The sequence below is a fragment of the Cryptomeria japonica genome, chromosome 5 (genome assembly GCF_030272615.1).
Source record: "Cryptomeria japonica chromosome 5, Sugi_1.0, whole genome shotgun sequence".
In the NCBI taxonomy this organism is placed as follows: Eukaryota; Viridiplantae; Streptophyta; class Pinopsida; order Cupressales; family Cupressaceae; genus Cryptomeria; species Cryptomeria japonica.
In genome coordinates, this window is record NC_081409.1 from 274,894,690 (window position 1) to 274,911,659 (window position 16,970).

Consider the following 16,970-nt stretch of genomic DNA (forward strand, 5'->3'; position numbering starts at 1 on the left):
ATTATGATAAGTGGAGATTAGATTTCAACACCTTGACTCCCACCATTCTTTCATTTATTGATTCAAATGAAGGAATTGATTTTGATATATTGATACTCTAAATAGAATTGTTATTGTTGAATCTAGTTTTGAGAAATTCATCATAGAAACTACAACAATTTTGGATGATAGATGTTATCATCATTTGCATTGAATTCAACAAATATCTGCATTACAATGGCCACTCGATATAACTTACCTACAATGGCAAGAAAAATATTGTAGGCCAACTCAATAAACATTATAATCTTTGTTACAGTCAACAATTTTGGACACATCATCAAATCACGGGTATTCTTTTGAATAGGAAATGAAATGAAGATAATGCAATTTTGATTTGTATTTCAATCAACCATCTTCAATTACCCCATCATGCCACACCAATAGGTACTACATTGACATGTTCTTCAAGGTAGTTTCAACAATTTGGTGACTAGTACAAATTTAGTTTTGAAGAAAGTGTATCTCCTCATGTTATGCATGCATCATCAACATCATTATCTCCAACATTCTTTTGGTCAAGGATACATAATTTTTTGTCATCTAGTACAACAAAGATACCTTTTGATATATTCTCTTGTAACAAATTGTTGTCAATTAAAAAAGTGACACATGGACATGGCTTTAAACTTTTTACTCCCTTGTCTTTATAAAAGGGAATTCCAAGCCATTGTACAAGGAGTCAAGTCTTGTAAAATGTCAATTTAGGAGTTATAGGAAGAAGAGATAGTTTGTTCATATGATACTAGTATAGAAAATATTTTGATTAGAATGAGAAACAAATTATGCTATTTTTTTTTGCAGTTGTGTCCAATCTCTTTTGAAATTTAATGAACAAGTTTTGTAGGTTCTATCTCTATGTCATTTTCATGGTGTATGTCTTATTTTATGTATATTTTCAAGTAAAAGATTAATTTTCTTAAGATAAGATATAAGTATTTGAGTGACATGTTAGAGATCTAAAAGAAGAATTCTGATGGGATACAACGGGGGGTATAAATGCAATCATTAATACTTAGAACCCTATGATTGAAACTAAGTTTGTTGTATATCTGTTGTTTGCTTTCTAAATTTGACTTTGTAACCCTAGGTAGGCACAAATAGGAATTCTTGTATTTGTCAAATAGAATCACTCTCAAAATTTTACAAATAAAATTTAATTTCAATCTTTTCTTTATTTAAAGTAAGTCTTTGAGTAATGATAAATTGACAAATCTTTAGAAGCTCTCAAGTAATTAGTTGGTAGAACCAACACTTCGTAAACAATTTCTTTATATATTTATTAAAATCTTGAGCTCCTTTCCCAGTAAGTTAGATTCAAGGGATCATGCATATGGGGATAACTAATAAGAAAATTTTGATCATTACAATTCTACTCACAAAAGTGAGCTATCTACCATTCAATTTTTTGGAGCTAACCTTGTAATTATCAATAGAATATTTCTAGATAGTGGTCTTAGAAGTGCCTTTGAAGAGAGCGATTCCAATAAACTTGCTAAGAGGCAAGTCAACCTTGAAACCAATAAAGTCTACAATTAGTCTTTATTTCTTTCTTGAAATTGTAAAAGAAAATGATGGATTTATATTTGCTAATTGTTTGATTTGAGAAAAGAGAGAGTCAAATGCCCATTTAATGTTAATTCCATATCCATTATTCTTGAGCCATACATAATAGTATTATTGGTGAATTATTGATAAGTGATGGGTTTGAGGCCCTTGGAAACTTGCACCCCAAACCATTTCATGACAATAGTCATTCTTTTGATTGATCTACCAATTAACTTAACCATTATAATGAAAAATGATGGAGAGAGGGGGTTACCGTGATAAAGGCCTTTGGAATTCTTAAAGAAATTACACATGCTTTATTCATCAAAATTGAGTATGTAATTGATGGAATGCACATATGATAATCCAATCTAACCAATCCTAGTTGAAGCCAAAAGCACCGAGAATGCATATTAGAAAAACGTATATTACTAAATCATAGGCCTTGCTAATCTCTAGCCTTAACATAATTTGGGTTTGAGACTTGAATAGAATGAACAAATTTATGAGCAATAATGATATTATTCGAGATGGATATACCTAAAGTGAAACTACTTTGTTTACAAGAGATAATAGAAGGGAGAACATATAACTTTAGAAATAAATTTATAAATTTTACTACACAAGGACATGGTGTAAAATTTAGAGATGGAAAAACAATCCAACTTCTTATGTAGTAGGGAAATATTTGTATTGCAGAGGTCCTTGATAATTTTGTTTAATTTGCAACAAGATCCAACCCTACCCAAACATCCTATCCCACACTGTACCAAAATTTTTGATAGAAGTAAGAGGGATCCTATATGAACCCAAGGATTGTCTGGGTGCATTTGGAAGACATTAGACTTAACTTCTTCCTCAATCATACAAACAATAATATTTCTATTGTTAACTTCATTCATTAAGCTTGAAATATTAGCAAGAATATAGCACATATCTCTCATATTATGATCACCAAAAAATATTAAAATATTCTAAAAATGAGACACAACCAATTGCTAAATTGCTTCTAGATTAGACAAGGAATATCCATTCTCATGTAGAACTATTGAGATCCAATTCCTACTTCTTTGTTCCTTAGTGGAATTATGCAAAAAATTGGAATTGGAGTCACCTATGTAATGCATCGCCAAGGAACCCCCAAGAATATGAGCTATGCAAACATAAGTAAACCTAGAATATTTTTTTAAAAACAATAAAGATAAACATATGCAACATACAAAACTTCATTAACCCAAACCTCAAATTTACAACATCTAGTCGACATGTGACAACACACAAGCATAAGAGTAGATGCCAAAACTTCTATTGAGTATAGGGGAAAATTCAATACACATTAGGAATGGTCTACAAAGTGTTTCAACTCACACAAGATCCCTCTAGAATTTACAAGACTCCATTCAACAAATTAGGCTTTATCCTAGGCTCTAAGTGTGTCATTACAATTATTAAATAGTTATTTATTTAATATTTAATATTTAATATTATTATTTAATTAATATTCATTAATGATAATATTATGAAATTATTCAAATACAAATAAATTAATATTATATTTATATATTATAAACAGATTATACATATTCTTAATCACAAACACAATTTATATATTTAAAATAATAAATATATACTTGTGAGGATTAGGAGAAATTTGCCTTGGGTGTTGTATCTAATTTGATCTGCTTATTAAAGCACTACGACTTTGGGTAACAGACAAGACAATCCTACATTCAGCAATACATCGTGAAGAGGGTCTCTGATATAATGAAATCATCAACGAAAAGCACCAAGAATCGATCACCATAGATTACTATAATAATTCCGATAAACACAGGCTATGCCAAGCAACGCTATGATCCTTACTTGGTCTACGTTGATAGTATGAAGGGAATTGTTACTATCATCAAGCATCATTGAAGAGCAATTAAGCCATTAATATAAGACGTGTCTCCTCAAGGGAAGGCTACTTCCAAAGGACATGACCCTTGGGAGTTGAGAATATAAAAGGAGGTTGAACACGTATGCTTAGGAAGGGATAGCTAAGAAGGTTTGAATGCAAAATATTAGCAGTAATATTAATATAGACTGCAGCACGTATGGCAGTCATTTTTAATTTCTTATATAGTGGGAGACTAGATTTGACGTATGGCCAGATCTGTCTGCCCTTACTCCCCACTAAATATAATTATTGCTTTTTAGGTAGTGATGGTATTATTGATTTATATATTCGGTAATTAGAAGATACATAAATATTTGATAATATAATTCGATTCCTTTATTTATTTCTATTTAAGTTTGAAAAGGATAATAGGTTTATCTATATAATAATTGTCAACATGATTGTTCATATTAGATTAAAACTGTCATTAAGTTATTGGCAATATTCCCTTCTCGGGGGCATGCACGGTGTTGTGCTCAATATGATGAGTAAGATTGGAAGCCCAATAATGATCATATGCATAATTCAATAATAATATAAATATAGATATTAATATAATGGTTATAAATATGAATATTAATATAATAATAATAATTATTATAATATCTTTCAGAAACTATTCTGCAAGAATGCAAAAGAATAATTCATATAACTAGTTATTAATAAATATGTAAATGTTTTATAATGAATCAAAATAAGATCAATTATCTAGTATGGTAAATTAGCAAATACTTGATAGACAAAGGGAAGAGAGGATATCATAGATTTGATTCACATTAAGATAGACTTGTCTCTTAATCAAGTTAGTTCAAGTCATAAGTACATAGAAATAGATTAATTATGGTTATAATAGGTCTAAACCAAGTAGGGGACATTACAAAGTGCGACGATTGGCCTCCAACAAACACCAATCATGCAATTTGACACCATTGACACCTCTCAAACTTACTCAAGACACATTCAAGTCACCTCAGAGTTCCCTAGACATTCCAAGCCCTAAGGAGCATCTTTGGTGGACCAAAACTACTCCTTAGAGGCCTCAAAAAGCCCATCAAATGCCTACGCTAAACTAGGGTGCTGACACTGGATAGGGGCACCAAAATATAACATAGGTGTGCCATAAGGACACTAGGACACTAGAAGTCAATTTACATTAGGAATTCGATGCTAGAGTGCAAGAACGGAAAGTGTCATCACGTGAGCACAAAGAGATGACCTCATGCAAGATCCAAGTACCTCTCTCATATGGATGAGAATACTTGATCTTACCCAATCTGACGCTCCATGTCTGAGAAAGTCTTCCCTAGTCATCCTAAGCCTAATACGAGCACTCAAGGAATGCAAGGGGCATCCAATTATCTTATTTACCATTTAACCAAATATTTAATTAAGTTATCAATTGATTACAAGATTCCCTACATTGTGATTGCTCGTGTGCCACTTTGGGCTAGGGACACATTGGGAGCCACTCCTTCAACTCATTCTAGAAATTCTAAACAAACAAGGAATCAAGATAAAATCACAATGCATCATCACATTTTATTACCATTCACATAATATGCTCAATAGACCAGTCATATATATTGTAGTGTCCTAAATTGTACTCCCTTACAATTTAGTCTACATTTTGGGCCCTCACCTTAGTGTTCGTCTCTCAATGCTCAATTAAGACCTGATTATGTTTACATCATGCAAAAATGGCCTTATTTTCATTTCATACGTCGCATGACCCCTTGGTCTAGCCCAAAAAAAGGGCAGGACCAAGGCGTGGCGCTTTGGTCCTCACTGGGACTAGGGCACCACACTTTGGTCCTCCTTAATTGGGCCCTATTTTGAACACCTCTTTCATTCTCAAATTTGAGCAAGAAATCTCTCTCCTTGTCGGCTCATGTCAAGAAATTAGCATATTTTTTGATGCCCAAGTATATAAGGAGGCTTTCCCCTCTCATTTGCAGATACAAGGGCAACATTATGATCATCAAGCATTGAAGCATTGAAGCATTCATCATCAAGCATCTCTAGAGGTCTTCAAGGTTGCATTCTTCATTCATCAATTGTGGAGTAACATTAGATCTTTCATATGCAATCTTGTGTGTGTAATTAGGGTTTTGTCATGTTCATGCCATTTCATACAACATATGTGATTACATTCAAGAAGCAAAGCATCATTATCAGTCATTGTAGATCTGAGGTATATCCTTCCATTATTTATTTCAGTATTTGCAATATTTCAATCAAGGTTAATTCCTAAACTGAGGTTTGAATTAGGCAAGCCTCTACTCCCAATCTATTTCCCTTTCTTTCTGTGTGTAGGAAGCAGGTGCAAAGCTACGATCTTCAGAATCAAAATTATTTGCCAAGACGAATCAACCCCTTTTGGTGTGTGAAAAGTTAGGAGGACTAGAGCGATGGGCATTCCGGTCTCGACATTTTTGGAGCTTTTTTGGGGATCAGATTTGAATCTACTTATAATCCTCAGATCCAGGTGCGTGTCTCAGTCCCGCATCTGTAGCTCGCTATTTCCGTGTTTTCATCTTCATTTTCAACACTTTTCCCTAATTTCAGTAATTCAACTCACAAAAGAGGGCAAACAAATCCCACCCTCTTGAATCTAATTAGTATTCAGTCCTTATCCTTGTTGGTTTGTGACTAAATCTATTGGATTCAACCCTCTTTTGAATGTAATAGGTCTCTTAGCAAAAATTAGCGGTTTTCATCCTACTTGGGGTGGAAACCCTAATATTTTCACCATTACATTTTGGTGAACCCGACTCCTTACACCTTTAATTTTGATTTATGTTCTCAAATCTGAGTTTTTATGCAATTTAAAATTAAAATTTACTTTTACAAGTTTAGTTTAAAATTGTATTTAAAAAATTTGGTGGTTAATTTCACAAAAACCTTAATTTTTAATTCTAAAATTGAGCTTGCAATTTGCTTAATTTGGATTAATTATTTCAGATCTGATTTAGAAGCATTTCAAAATTCAAATTCAAATCCATAGATCTCATTTTAATCAAATTATATAAATTTAGAGGTTTAATTCATAAAAAACCTAATTTATTTTGATTAATTTGATTTGTGAATTGCTTCAATTTGCCACACCAATTTTCCAATTTGATTTTAAAACATTCATTATGGCACATAATACATCTGATTTATTTGCTATTTCACATATGATTACTTTGCTTTTCACTTATATTTATCAAAATCATGTGTTGGATAATGACTTCTTTCATTTCACATTGCTTCTTTTCATTCATAGCACTTTGGCATATTGTGTTTTTAGGGTTTAAAAACTCCTTCCTTTCAATCAACTTGATCTCAAAGCTTTCATATATAGTGCATGTTTTTTTATGGTGACATTTTTAGGAAAAAGCATTTCATATATAGATCACCTCAAAGATATTGTAGATCCCAATTCTAGAGATGCTAATGGAAAACCTAACACTTGTACCTCTCCTAGGGTATCTAGTGTGAATGAAGAAAGAGCTAATACTCCTATAAATGATATCTCTAATGGAGATAAAGAATTGAAGAGAAACATGGCCCCATCTTCTTCTCATACACATACCCTAGCGCAAGGGGGGCAGGATCAAAATATTGGTGTTTCCATCTCCCTAGATCCTCCTTATTCTCCAAGAGCCTATCTTTAACATCAAAACATTTGTAGAGAAGATGATGTTATGAATTTTATTCATGATCTTTCTCCCCACATAACATTAACTAAAGATGAGGCCTTGGATGATAAGGATTTTCCTTCCCAATCTACCAAAGAGGATATGCATGATGAAAGAAAGGAAAATTCTTCTCAACAAGATATTCCTTCTTCATATACTAATCTCTTCATTCCTTCTAAACATCCTTACACTACAAACTTGAAAGAAATTTATTACAATGTTCCTACACCTTATCAATTAAAGATTCTTATAGGAGTGACTTTAACATAATATCAAAATAGGGTTTTAGAGGACACGGACTTAGAAAATTTAAACAAGGAATTAGAGTCCCTATAAACCCTACACAAATTACCACGTAAGGCCTAGGAAACAATAATAAATATCCTATGGATGACCTCCTTAGGATTCAAGATTTCAAAGACCATCTTACAAGACAACACGCCATTCGTTTCCGTAAAAGTGCTTCTTCTTCAACTCCTTTTTGTTCATTTCATCAAACTCATGATCGACATGCTAATGATTGTCCCGATTTTAAAAATTCAATGAAAGATCTTATTGATAGTGGAAAATTTAAAATCCTATATGTTAATCATTCTTCTTCTAATAATAATCCTTGTCCTCAATCTTAAAAGAATAATCTTACACTATTGATGATCAAGAAAAATTGGCTACTAGAATCTTTTGGAAATTGAAGTATGACAATAATGTTGTTTTTCCTTTTGTGAAGTTTAGCACTAAGCATAAAGAAGGTAGTGGATATTCTCTTTTTCATCATGGTGGTTCTCATTCTCTTGGAAAGTGTAAAGCATTTAAGGAATTTTTCCAAGAACAATACAATCTTGCTCATATATGTCTTTCGACATATCTTGCTCTCTTTCTTGGTAAAAAGGTAGTGCCTTATCACTCCTTTCACCCTCATGTTTCTCCTCACCCTATGACATAAGTATTTAACTTAGTTGAGGGCTCTTTGTCATTAGAGGTGGTGGTGTTTTAATTTTAGACATTTTGGGATAGAAACATGATTCCCTTTTACCTCCATCCTATCTCTTACATTTAAAGTTTCAACATTTCCTAAATGGATTGGATTCTTCATAACTTGATGTCCTTTCTTGGATAGAGTTATCCTTCATGCGAATACATGTGTATTCCTTGGTTAGGACTTATTCTTTGTTTGAAATAACACTTCTCTTATGGATAATCTCTCCTTAGGGAATGTGTGATCCTTTGTTCTCATTTATCCTTGTCCTCTTGCTTGGGGGATAAGGATGACATTTTTCACTTTCTCTCTTTCTATGAATAGTATCAATGTTCCCTTTAGGGGTTGCATTTTTCATGTGCTGATATCCTTTCTTGCATGGAATGGTATGTCTCTTATGACTGATCCCTCCTTAGGAGAATTTGCGATCTTTCTCTCTTCTTCTATCTCTCTCTCTTTGAAGATTACCACTTGTTTAGAGTTGCATTTTACATTTACTAATGTATTTTCTTGCATTGGATATTTATTCATGTGAGTATATTGTGCATTTTCTTATGTTTTATCTCTCCTTAGAGGTTTTGTAATTATTCTCATTTTCCTTACTCTTGGGGGGCAATGATTTACCTCTCTTATCCTTTCTAAGGATCTACTTTTCCTTTGTTGATTGGTGTTTGCTTATGATTTGATGTTATTCCTTGTGTGAAGTTGTTGTTTCCTCAAGGATTCTCTCTTATGTAAGAGGTGTATGTCCTTGGCTACAACCTCTTCTTCACTTGGCAATCTATATCTATTATAAACTTACCCCCTCTCATTGGGTCAAAAGTGTGTCATCCTTCATCAAGAATCTCTTTCACCTAGAAATAGGAGAAAGATATGCATTCTTGATTTCTTTCTTTTGGTAGAAGATTTTATGTTTGTTCAAGAAACTCCTCTTGGAGGTAGATGTCTTTTAATAAAAAGATCTCTTCTCCTCCAAGGATCTCCTTTTACAATGGTTGCAAGATATCTCTTTTTCAACTATCTTATCCTTGCTTATAAGAGTATTTCCTCTTTAGCTTGGATTTATGACATCGTTGCCTAAAGGATATCTCCTTGGTGTTGAAGGCAGGTATCCTTGTTTCTAGCTTCCTTAATACATCAACATAGAGCTATGTTGATATCTTAAGGGGGGGGGGGGGGCACCCATATCGCTCCCTTTGTACCATATTATATTATATTTTTGCATGTCTTAAATAGTGTGTTCATTCTCATAACAAGAGTAAACAAACTCTTAGAGCAAGATGCTTCACACCTGAATCTAGATGCAACATTGATATATGTCTTAAGCGGGGTTACACATCACCTAAACCAGAGTGAACAAAATCTTACATGTGATGTCCTCAAAACTAGGAATGTATCTGTTTTGATCGGGGTTACAAATTCTCAAAACCAGAGGAAACTCTTAGAGCAAGATGTTCCCGAAGTCAAACGTTCACCCCTTGGCATTTAAACAGTCACCTCTTGGCATTTGCATTTAATAGGTTGATGCACACTTGAAACTAGAGGAAACAAACTCTTATACGAGGTGCTATATACTTGAAACCAGTCATCACTTGCACACATGCATGAGGATGATCAGAACTAGCTAAAACAACTAGACTATTCCTATTCTCCTCCCCAACATGGATCACCTAGATAGAAACATTTAGGGGAAAGGTGTCCATGTTCATTCTCATCATTCTTCTCATGGATCATTTACAAAAATGCATCTACCATGTTCTCTCTTTCCTTCTTCTCATGAATTTGTAGCTTTTCTATTGATGGTTCATGGATGATGTGTGCTTTTCTCTTTTATGTGGTCTCTCATGTTCGTGAGGTGGCATTTTTCAAGAATGATATTAGTTGTTGAGACATTTTGATATTGAGGTCTCTTCAGCTAGTTGATTTGAGGTCTTGTTTTTGGTCTTTATCTTGTGTTGTGTATCTTTTGTCTTTTTGCCTTTGTTTGTCTTTTTATTTTTGTCTTGTTTTGTGTGCCCTTGCATATGATTGAGTTAGTTAAGATCCTAAGATTGGGGGATTGGTTCCTCTAAATTATTGATGTCTTATACTCCTTGTTATTTTTCTCCTCATTTCTCCTCTTCATCTCTCTTTCGTCTACTTTACTATGAGTATTTACATAAGCTCATACTCCCGCTAAAGTGGGGGCTAAATGTAGCATCCTAAATTTTACTCCCTTACAATTTAGTCCATATTTTGGGCCCTCACCTTAGTGTTCATCTCCCAATGCTTAATTAAGACTTGATTATGCTTATATCATGCAAAAATGTCCTTATTTTCATTTCAAACGCCGCATGACCCCTTGGTCTAGCCCCAAAAAAGGGTGGGACTAGGGCGTGTTGCTTTGGTCCTCACTGGGACCAGGGCGCCACACTTTGGTCCTCCTTAATTGGGCCCTATTTTGAACCCCTCTTGAATTCTCAAATTTGAGTGGGAAATCTCTCTTCACGTCAGCTCATGTCAGGAAATTAGCATGTTTTTCGATGGGCAAGTATATAAGGAGGCTTTCCCCTCTCATTTGTAGATACAAGGATACAATGAAAAAATATAATCATCACGCATTGAAGTATTCATCATCAAGCATCTCTAGAGGTCTTCAAGGCTGCATTCTTCATTCATTAATTGTGGAGTAACATTACATATTTCATATGCAAGGATGTGTGTGTGATTAGGATTTTGTCATGTTCATGCCATTTCATACAATATATGTGATTACATTCAAGAAGCAAAGCATCATTATCAGTCATTACAGATCTGAGGTATATCCTTCCATTATTCATTTCAGTATTTGCAATATTTCAATCAAGGTTAATTCTTAAATCGGAGTTTGACTTAGGCAAGCCCCTATTCCCAACCTATTTCCCTTTATTTCTCTGTGTAAGAAGTAGGTACAAAGCTGTGATCGTCGGAATTAGAATTATTTGCAGAGATGAATTGACCCCTTTTGGTGTGCAAAAAGTTAGGAGGACCAGATCGATGGGCATTCCGGTCCCAACATTTTTGGAGCTTTTTTAGGGATCAAATTTTAATATGCTTATAATCGTCAAATCCATGTGTGTGTCTCTGTTCCACATCTGTAGCTCATTGTTTGCGTGTTTTTATCTTCATTTTCAACACTTTTCCCTAATTTCAACAATTCAACTCACAAAAGAGGGCAAACAAATCCCACCCCCTTGAATCCAATCAGTATTTAGTCCTTATCCTTGCTAGTTTGTGACTAAATCTATTGGATTCAACCCTCTTTTGAATGTAGGAGGTCTCTAAGCAAAAAATAGCAGATTTTATCCTACTTGGGGCGGAAACCCTAATTATTTTCACCATTACATATACATCATGATAACGGATTTAAATGATCCAGTTTCAAATTTTCTTATATGTTTTCCATCATTCCACATCATAATTTAACATAATATATTACACATTCCACTTGTTTAAACATCTTTTAAATTTCACAAAATTCAGGAAGTAGTGCTTTCCATCATGAAAATACGTTCAAGAACACTAAATTTTCAAAATCCAAAACTCAAAATTCTAAAGGCACCCTTTTGATTTCCATGTACCCAAAATTAGGTTTTCATGATCAATTTCAAAATTTTCCCATTTAACTAAAATTTTGACATGGTAAGAGTACTATATGCAATTTTAAAAAAAATCTACTCTTATCTAAAGATTCAATCATTAAAATGAAATGATCTGAACAAGGAAAATGTCCCTAATTCCAATCCAATCCACTTGCAAACAATCAAATAACAAAAAGGAGAAGAAATAAGAAAATAAAGAGGTTCCTACCTCAATTATGCAACAAATTGAAAAGTTGAATATCTTCGAAAACTCAAGATGAAATCTTGAATCCATGGAACAACAAGATCATAGACATATTCCTAATCTAATGCAAGATTTCCAATAAAAATTGCCACAATTTCCTCCTAAATCTCCAATTGAAAATCCAAGTGTAAGAGAGTATTGAGCACTCCATATTCATAATAAAACTAAGTGTTGAAAATGAAAAATTTTCCCATATAAAACATCATTGGCCTATTTGCTTTATGAAAAATAATAAAAAATAAAAAATAAAATCTTATTTCTAATACCTCCAATTACCAAAATGCCCTAATTATGTTATGCAATTTAAAATGAATACACATACAACATGTTTGACTATTTAAATATTAAATTACAATTAAAACTATAAAAATCATTTCCATAAATAAAATTGATGATAAAATTGTTGGCATTACAATAGAAAGGAGATTGTTGGCATTTCAATAAGGATATTGAGAAGGTTGTTGGCGATTATTGATATAACTGAAGAAGGGTGATTACTGTATTTATAATATTATTTTGTCATTGATGTCAAGAAATTGACTTTCTGATTCAATATGATGTTGCCATATCTTGAGAAGTATGTATTGATGAGAATTAAGATGTCGGTAAGTGACACAGAAAGAATGCGATGAATAAGGGGAGAAATAAGTTATTCAATGGGCAACTATTATCGAGTTAGACAATGATGAGATCATGTTGTTTTGATTGTTTTGATATCCTACATATGTTGTTGATTGTAAGGTTAATACTATACTATGTCACTGAGCAAAGAACCTAGTCGGTAAACCCTAAAGAACCTAGTTGGTAAACCCTAAGGTTATCGATATCGGTTAAAGAAGGCAGAATGTCTACCGAGAAAAGTTTAGTATTTACTGAGTAACAATCAACTTATGACAGATCACATTGGATGGATAAAAGCATTATTTAATGAAGGATGCTGAAGAGCTGGAGATGATTAAATGATTGGTATGCCACACATGAAGTTTGTTAAGGATCTATGGCAATGGAAAATCAAGAGGAAGATCTACAACACAGATTGAACTGCAATAACCTAGCACAAGTTCCTAGGAAGGAATGCAAGTGCCAAGGCGAGGTAAAACATTTTCAGATCGAAAGATACATTGAACCTAGTCAAGATTGAAGATCTGATGGCCAAGATTGATAATGGGAAATGTGATCAAGGAGATTCAGCGGTTAGCAAATTGTTTATAAATAAGGAATTGTTGATAAACAATGAATGCGAGCAAGTGTAAGCACAGGGATGCTACATAGTGATTACCGAGCACATAAGCTTGAAGACCTATTTGAATAACATAGTAGGGAGCCCAGCAGAGGGACAAGATAAGTCTTATGACAAGATTGTTTTGAGCAAATAAGAATTTGCTTTAGCATTTTAGATGTGAAGTTGTAGATATATTTTTATTACTGTTATTTTGTAGTGACAGAAAATCTCTTAACCGAGTGGACTTAACAATCTTATTTGTAAATCCTCTTGCAAGGTAACATTCTAAATGAGTGTTTGAAATCCTTTGACAAGGTCACTTCTAACAAAGTGAAGATCCTAACAAATCTGAGGGAAATCCCTTAACCGGGTCACATCTAGCAATGTGTTTGTAATCTTTAACAGGATTTGTTTTTAACTGAGCATACTCTAGAAGAGTATATTTCTTACTGGGTCCGAAATCCCACAGTGGTTTTTCCCTATTTGGGTTTCCACGTTAAATCTGGTTTTATATGTGTTATGATGATTATGTGTTTATGAGTTAGCATGTTTAGCAGTTTTTGGTTATATTGCTGAAGTATAAGTTACTGAGGTTGAATCTGTTGATTTTATGGAAGATTAAGTTTGTATGATTCACCTCCCCCCTCTCATCTTGTTAGCTATTGGCATCATAACTTTACAATTGGTATCAGAGCTTTGGACTCTGGAAGAAAAGTTTAAAGGTACTTGAGGCAAAGATCCGAAGATGTATAAAAGGGATGCACCAAAGCTCAACAAGTCAAGTTTCTCCACATGGCAGAAAAGGATGAAGCTGCACTTATTAGGAATTCAAGAATATGCAACATATTATTTGGAGAATGATTACATACCACCAAACACCAACCCGATGACCTTGGAAGAGATAAAGGCGAAGCAAGAACATATTCAAGCTATGATTGAAATAACATCAACATTGACCGACTCAGAGTTTAATGATCTAGAAGGCTGTAATGATGCAAAAGCAATGTGGACCAAGCTCATATCTGTGTATGGCGGCGATGAACATGTTCAGAGAGAAAAAGTAGATAGTCTAAGAGGACAACTTGAATCCATGAGAATGAATGAAGGTGAGAACATAACCCAATACGGTACAAGGTTAAAGGAGACTATCATTCAAATCAAAGAAGCATGAGAAACTATTGAAGAAAAGGATGTAACAAGTAAGTTGCTTAGAACCCTTCTACCTGCTTATGCAATCCGAGTCTCTGCAATCAATGAACTAAGGTCTGTACCAAATATGCTAGTTTCTTTGGATACTACTATTGGTAAGCTACATGCATTTGAATTAAGTAATTTTGATAACAGTGGGTTTTTGGTAAATAAAGTAGAATATGCATTTAGTTCTTTTCATATTGGTGAATCTAATGATTACAATGATAGAATGAGTAAGTATTCTAGAGGGAATCATAGTGGAGAAAGTGAAAGATTTCGTAAGAACATGGAAGAAGAGCACAAACTGTATGAAGAAATAAAAAAGCAAGAAGAGTTTGAAGCATTGTTGGCCAGGAGGTTACCGAGAGGAAAAGGTAAGTATAAAGGAAAGCTACCTTTAAAATGTTTCAATTGTGATAAAATAGGACATATGGCTTCTAACTGCCCTGACAAAGAATCTAGTGAAAAGAGAGAATATCGGGATAACAGGCTGAAAGCCAACCAATATAGAGGACATTGAGACTTCAGAAGGAGAGACCGAAAGACATGCCTAGTAGCTGATGAGGAATCCAACGATGATAAATCTGATAAAATTGATACAAAGTAAGTTGTTTATGTGGCTATTAAAGATGGATTAGATGAAGAAAGGTATGAAGAAAAAGCCCTAATATCTCACATAAATAATAATAATTCTTGGATCATAGATAGTGGATGCTCACATCACATGAGAGGTGATAAATACAAGTTTGTTAAATTAGAAGATTATGATGGAGGTTATGTAAGATTTGGTAATGATGCACCATGTCTGGTGAAAGGTAAAGGATCTATAACACTTCTTGACAATGCTAAATGTGATGATGTATACTGGGTTGAAGGTTTGAAATACAATTTGTTGAGTGTAGCACAACTAAACAATATAGGATACCAAATAGAATTCCAGAAGGGATGTGTCAAAGTTCATGACAAACTTGGAAAGCTGGTTGCTATCGGGACACAAACAAAAGGTAATACATTTCATCTTGACTCAACTCGGAACAAATGTCTATATGCAAAAATAGAAGATACCTGGTTATGGCATAAAAGGTTTTGTCATGTAAATTTTGATAATCTGATTAAAATAAGTAAGAAGCACAGAGTAAGAGGTCTACCGAGCCTGTAAAAACCTGAGAATGCTATGTGTCGAGGATGCCAGATGGGTAAGATGACAAGATCAAGCTTTACAAGTAAGTCCTACACTTCTAAAGGAATTTTAGATCTAGTACACACTGATCTTTGTGGTCCTATGAAAGTTCAAAGTTATTATGGTGATAAATATTTCATATTATTTGTGGATGATTACTCAAGGATGATGTCAGTTATGTTTTTAAAAGAAAAATCAGAAGCTTTTCAAATGTTTAAATGGTACAAGGCAAGAGTTGAAAATGAAACAGGAAGACAACTGAAATCTCTTAGATCTGATAGAGGAGGAGAATTCACTTCTGATGAATTTAACTTATTCAGCAATTATCATGGTATAAAAAGGCAAGTGTTTGCACCGAGAACACCTCAGTGAAATGGGAGAGCTGAGAGAAGAAACAGATCAATTATAGATTGTGCCAGAACCCTGATGATAGAAAAGAGGGTACCTCAAACATTTTGGAGAGAAGCAATCAACACTGTAGTTTACACCCTAGACCATGTACAACTGAAGAAAGGAACTATGAAGACACCATATGAAATCTAGTATGACAAGAAACCTAATGTAAGTTATTTTAAAATCTTTGGAAGTAGATGTTATGTACACAAAGATGACAGAAATGGAAAGTTTGATCAGAAAAGTGAAGAAGGAATATTTCTAGGTTATTCTTCTAGAAGTAAAGCATTTAAGTGTCTGATCAAATCATCTAACAAAATAGTAGAAAGTGCAAATGTGAAAATTGATGAATTTGCAGAAAGAAATGATGAAGGAAATTCCAAAGAACCAGAAGATTATGAAGAATTTGTTTATGTTCAACCGAGAAATCCTACAGAGAGAGTTACTAAAGAAAATGAAGAGAATATCTAGTTACCGAGTGATGAAGAAGATCATACAGAGCCTATCGAGCCTATATTAGCCAAATATGTCAGAAGACATCATGCATCAAGTCAGATTATAGGAGATAAGGATGATCTAGTAATGACAAGGAACAAACTAAGACAGAACATATGTCTGATATCTGAATTTGAACCGAGAATAGTAAAAGAAGCATTTATCAGTGAAGATTGGGCAAATGCTATGACAGAAGAGATTGATCAAATCAAGAAGAATGAAACTTGGATATTGGTCCCAAGACCGAAGGACAAAAATGTAATCGGTACAAAGTGGATTTTCAGAAACAAGCTAAATGAAAAAGGTGAGGTCATTCGCAACAAAGCAAGACTAGTTTGCAAAGGTTATGCTCAAGAAGAAGGAATAGATCATGGTGAGACTTTTGCACCTGTGGCTAGACTTGAGGGAGTAAGAACATTGTTGGCATATGCTACTTTCAAAAA